Genomic DNA, 6172 nt, shown 5'->3' on the forward strand with positions numbered 1-6172 from the left:
CAAGTTGCTGCCATGAACTCCAACCATGGATTCCCTTTATAAGACTAGCACCTCCTCATGGTCAAGGCTGGTGCCATCCTGAGCTCAGCCCATCCCCCTCTGATGCTTTAATAAATCTCTCTTGCTTTAACAACTTGGCCTTGACTGTTTCTCCATCAGCAATCCTAACAGAAAATGTTTGGTATATTGTTTAACTCACACACTACTTATGTCTGATACACAGATAACTCTATATTCTAAAATCAGTGACAACAAATCACTCAGTTTTTAACAAGGTAAAAAAAAATTACATATAAAATAATCATTTAAAGTACACAATTCAATGGCATAATGTATCTTCAGAATGTTGTACAATCATCACTTCTCCAAAGCTCAAAAATTATTATCACTCTACAAGATAATCCCATACCTTTACATAGCCTTTCTTCCTCCCCTAGCCCCAGGAACTATTAATCCTTTTATGTCTCCATGGCTATGGATTTTGTGTGTGTGTGTATGAATGCCTAGGGCCCTCTCATGGCTATTTGTTAGCGATAAAGTTGGAATTTTTTTGCACCATTCCTGGTGCCTGCAGAAGTTACCAGGCCAGATACAGAACCCATATCACATCAGTGATGACAACAACAAATCCTTAACAAGATAAGGCCCCAGGGAACTCCTGGCTATACTTTTTGGTATAAAGGTTCTGCACAGATTCTACTTCTAACCTAAGAGAGCTATTTACCATTTGTTTTACTTTCCTTTTTTATTTTTTCTTTACAAGGCAGAATGAAACTGACACCTTGAATGTGTATGTGTCTGTGTGTGTGTGTGTGTGTGTGTGTGTGTGTGTGTGTGTGTGTGTGTGTTGTGTGTGTGTGTGTGTGTGTGTGTGTGTGTGTGTGTGTGTGTGTGTGTGTGTGTGTGTGTGTGTGTGTGTGTGTGTGTGTGTGTGTGTGTGTGTGTGTGTGTGTGTGTGTGTGTGTGTGTGTGTGTGTGTGTGTGTGTGTGTGTGTGTGTGTGTGTGTGTGTGTGTGTGTGTGTGTGTGTGTGTGTGTGTGTGTGTGTGTGTGTGTGTGTGTGTGTGTGTGTGTGTGTGTGTGTGTGTGTGTGTGTGTGTGTGTGTGTGTGTGTGTGTGTGTGTGTGTGTGTGTGTGTGTGTGTGTGTGTGTGTGTGTGTGTGTGTGTGTGTGTGTGTGTGTGTGTGTGTGTGTGTGTGTATGTGTCTGTGTGTGTGTGTGTGTGTGTGTGTGTGTGTGTGTGTGTGTGTGTGTGTGTAAGGGATAAACAACTTGTACTTCAGGGATGAAAGATTTATTTGTGTGATGTGTTTATTTATTTTAAAAGATTCTGTTGTAATAGAATTTTGCAGATCCCCTTTTTAGGTAACTGTTTAAGTACAGAGCTCATATTTTATGTTAACTGGACTAATTTCATAGAGAAGTAAACCCTGACTGAAGGTTATGCTCAAATTGCTAGGATACTTGTGTCTTGTGATGTCACAGCTACTCAGGCTGGTAACCATTGCAATGAACCAGATTGTTTATCTCTGTAGGCTTACCAAAGCAGCATTTAAAACTGCAGAGTTCAAAAGGCATGCTGTTGAGAAGAGTAGCTGCAGAGAAATTAATCTGAGATGGCACATGCTCCTTCAGAAATGCAACCTGTGTCTCCTAAAGATGCACCAACTGGTTCAGAATCCTCCCTTACATCTCCATGGTGTGATAACTCAATCACTGGGGACTTGGACTTGAGGTCTCAGAGTGAAGAAAAAGCTTTCCAGGCTTTGTCTGAGGGCTCCCTGATGAAAGAGCCATGCCACACATTGTGTGCCTCTGAACCAGATGAAGACGATGATTTTCTTCCTCTGCCCTTTCCCAGAAAACTTTGGAAAACTGCTGAAAGTGATCACTTTAAGTCCATTTGGTGGGAAGCAAATGGAACCTCGATAGTGGTTAATGAAGAACATGTCAAGAAATAAGTTCTGGAGAGAAAGGCCCCCTTCAGAATATTTGAAACTGAGAGTATGAAAAGCTTAGTTCGACAGCTTAACTTTTATGCATTTAATAAGTTGCAAAGGAATTTTCAAAGATGTGCCTCACTAGCTGACTTTCTGGCAGAAGAAAATGAAGTCTCTGCTTGGAACAAGGCATTAAGAAATTTCCAGTTACTACTTATAGATGGAGTGTATAAGATTTTCTTTGGACATGTGCAAATATGTTCAGCCATATAGGGCCAAAGTAGACCTTGAAAGTGGGATGAAGTACCGTTACCTTTTTAAATTGAGGACAGTTTTGTCATAAAATACTTGAGATGATAAGGAATTTTCCTAGCAACCTTGAGCCTTGTCAATGAACCGCACTAAATACAAGCCCCTGAACCTCATACTGTTACTGTAAATGCACCAGGCATTTTTATTTAAGGACCATAATTGCCTGTTCCCACTACATAAATTTTTGAAAATGTTAATAATAGATGAGTATTATTTCCTGACATTAACTCTGTGTGATGAAACAAGTCAGATTTTTATGGATTCTTTGTCCTTGTATCTTTGTTTAAAAGGCCACTAAATACCTTTCTCTTTTGGTTTTAGCTGCAGTTCTACCATAATCCAAATTTTAAACGAGGCTGTCCCCATCTGTTGGTGAGGATGAAAAGAAGAGTCAGGATGAAAAATGCTTCTCCAGTGTCGGCTTCTCTACTTCAAGGTTGCAGCAAGAAGCGCTCTAGAACAGGGGGTGATGTGGATAACCATAATTCTGATGTGGTTGCAGAAACTCGTGGAGAAGATGCATTTTCAACCTCTACAAACCTAAATGTGCCTTTAATAAGATGGCCTTCTATGAGCCAGAGAATTTCTAATACAACTACCCCAACTAGAAGTCGTCTTTCTTCTCCATCATCACCATCAGTCAGGCCACCATGACAAATTGCCATGGCTCAACATGCTATTTTTAATCAGTTGACCACGTTTCACATGCACTCACAAAGCAGCTACTCTCCAGCAAGTGGCCACATCGTGAATTTCATTACAACTACCACTTCCATTTCTCAGTACCGTCGTATTTCTAACTTCCCAAGTGGTTATTTTGGACCGAGGGTGGAGCCTTCTCCTTTGCCAACCAGATACCAGAATATATCACCAACTGAGGGCCCTCTGTCTAACCCGCAACCAGCAGCCCATCCATGGTTCCCAATGCCAATGGCCACTGACACATCTGCTGCCTCGCTTTCAAGGCCAAACCCTCAGTCCTCTTCCGTATCTGAACATCACCCTAATTACCACTGACCTATCAAAGGACTGTAGGTTATGCAGGAGAGTGAAGATGAAAATTTATGCTGGCAAATGTCACCAAATTCCTGCAATTCTGTTATTTCAGCAATAAACTTGTATGTTCATCTTCATAGCTTTAATTTCTTTATTTTGGACACAGTTAAGAGTAAAAGGATGCTGCATTTCTTTTTCTAAAATGATTTTTCCATCATAGCTTGTTTACTGTGTTGTCAATTTTCTACTGTACAGCAAAGTGACCCAGTCACACACACACATGTGAACACACACATTATATAGACATTCTTTGTCTCACACTATATTCCATCATTCTCTGATACAAGTGACTAGATATAGTTCCTAGTGCTATACAGCATGATCTCATTTCATATCCACTCTGCATGTAGTAGTTTGCATTTATTAACCCTAGAATCCCTCTCCATTACTATCCCTCCACCTCCTCCTGGGCAACCAAAACACTGTTATCCAAGTCCATGAGTTTCTTTTCTGTGGAAAGGTACATTTGTGCCATATATGACATTCTAGACATAAGTGATAACATATGGTATTTTTCTTTCTCTTTCATACTTACCTAATTTAGTATGAGTGTCCCTAGTTCTATCCATCTTGCTGCAAAAGGCATTGTTTTGTTTTTTATGGCTGTTCAGTATTACATGGCATATATATATCACATTTTCTTAATCCATTCATCTGTCCATGGACAGTTAACTTCTTTCCATGTCTTGGCTAATGTGAAAATTCCTGTAGTGAACATATGGGTGCTTGTGTCTTTTTCAAGGAATATTTTGTATGGCTGTATGCCCAAGAATGGCATTGCCACATCATGTGGTAGTTCTGTATTTTTTTCTGAAGTATATCGATAATGTTTTCCATAGTGTTTGAACAACTTTACATTCCCACCAACAGCGTAGGTGTGTGCTTTTTTCCTCCACAACCTTTCCAGTATTTGTTATCTGCAGACGTAATGATGACCATTCTGACAGGTCGTTCTCTAAACAGGTGTGAGGTGATACCTCTTAGTAGTTTTGATCTTTATTTCTCTAATAGTTATGGTAACCATTTTTGTGTGTGTGCTTTTTCTCTGGAGATACGTCTCTTCAGGACTTTTGCCCATTTTTATATTGGGTTGTTTTTTATTTTGCTGTTGAGGTGTATATGTTTTTTGAATATTTTAGATATTAAGCCCTTGTTAGTAGCATCATTTGAAACTCTTTTCTCCCATTCCATAGGTTGTCTTTTGTCTTTTTTATGGTTATAATGCCAGACTCCTTTGCTATTTTTCATATGTGAGGTATTTAATCATTAGACAGGAACATTTGACATTTCTCCTAGATGATTACTGTTTTACATTATAGTCTATCATTTATTTAAAGACCACTTGGATTTTAGTTGACAAGGTTGTCTTCATTAAAATATATATATATATATATATATATATATATATATATATATACACACACACATACACACAGACACATATATATATAAATATATATATTTCATGGTGTTCCTATCATGGCAAAGCAGTTAATGAAATCAACTAGTGTCCCTGAGGATGCAGGTTCATTCCCTGGCCTCACTCATTGGGTTAAGGACCTGGTGTTGCCATGAGCTGCAATATCGGTCACAGATGGGGCTAGGATCCAGCATTGCTGTGACTGTAGAGTAGGCTAACAGCGGCAGTTCTAAATCAACCCCTAGCCTTGGAACCTCTATATGACATGGGTGTGGCTCTAAGTACTAAAAATATAATAAAAATAATTTAAAAATTAACTTTATTCTCCAAACTGTAGCATATTTTAGCTTCCCAGGACCCATGACCACAATTATACCATAACTGGAATAACAAAGTTCGTAGTCAGAGATGGCATCACTGTCAGCACATGGCTGTATTTTATAAATGAAACTTTTACCCAAAATGGGGGGGAGGGGCATTTTTGCTCCAATATCCTCAAACTGTTCCAGGTTATTAGTGCCTTTATTTCCTCCCCTTTATATTTCCTGATGCACACATTGATGTTGCTTTCTTGTTTTATCCAAAGACAGGCTTAGATCCTTATGCTGGCCTTTGATGCCAAATGCAGAACCTCCTCATGGTTAACAAGTCCTGTGAAGATATGACACAGAAGCTTTGTATGTCTCTTTTTCACTGACTTTCTGGAGCTACATTCAGAAAAATTATTTTCAGTCATACAAGCTGTCATCTCACAACTTTCTTTGGAGTTGAAAGGACCTCTTTTTGTCTGCTCACACTACTTCCTTCCCTGTGTTAGCAAAGAAACCACAACTTCCAGATGTTTCCTGTCTACCCCCTTGTCTGTCTTGGACATCAGCACAGATTTAGCACCATGCGTGATGGTGGCACTTTAAGTATTTATTGAATTAGCAATAAATAAACCTTTACTCCCAATCAAAAACAGAATTTGTTACTCAACATCTCTTGTCCTCACTATAACCATATTTCATCTTCACTGCTCACTGAGAATTTATTTTCCATGTCAAAGACTTATTATAGTTACATGAAATTACAGTGGGACAATTCAAATTTTAAAATGATCTCTGGTTTCAAAAAGTTTAGTCTATTAGAACCCATTTTAAACATGAGGGTATATCAGCTCTCAGTTACTTAAAAAACAACAGTAATTTTATCAAATGTAAAAAAAAAGTAAACATTCAGTTTAATCATCTAAGCGAAGTCAAGGGGAGGGCAGGGATAGAAGTCAGTTCACTAACACACCTCTTCCACAAGGCTGTTTGTTAATACATCTTACAAAGAAAAGCTCCTGAGTAAAGGACCTGCTTGCCAACCCCTGCTACCCAGTAGTGAATTCTACCCATAATACCTGGGAAACCAGGGATGGTAGCACTCTTTCTTGAGAGTCATTGCAAATTCTAGTCCTG

General features: G+C 38.9%; 1 pseudogene; it reads left to right on the forward strand.

Moving 5' to 3' along the window:
* On the forward strand, nt 1616-3268 carry LOC110257971 (annotated as a pseudogene).

This window comes from Sus scrofa, chromosome Y (genome assembly GCF_000003025.6).
Source record: "Sus scrofa isolate TJ Tabasco breed Duroc chromosome Y, Sscrofa11.1, whole genome shotgun sequence".
Taxonomy (NCBI): domain Eukaryota; kingdom Metazoa; phylum Chordata; class Mammalia; order Artiodactyla; family Suidae; genus Sus; species Sus scrofa.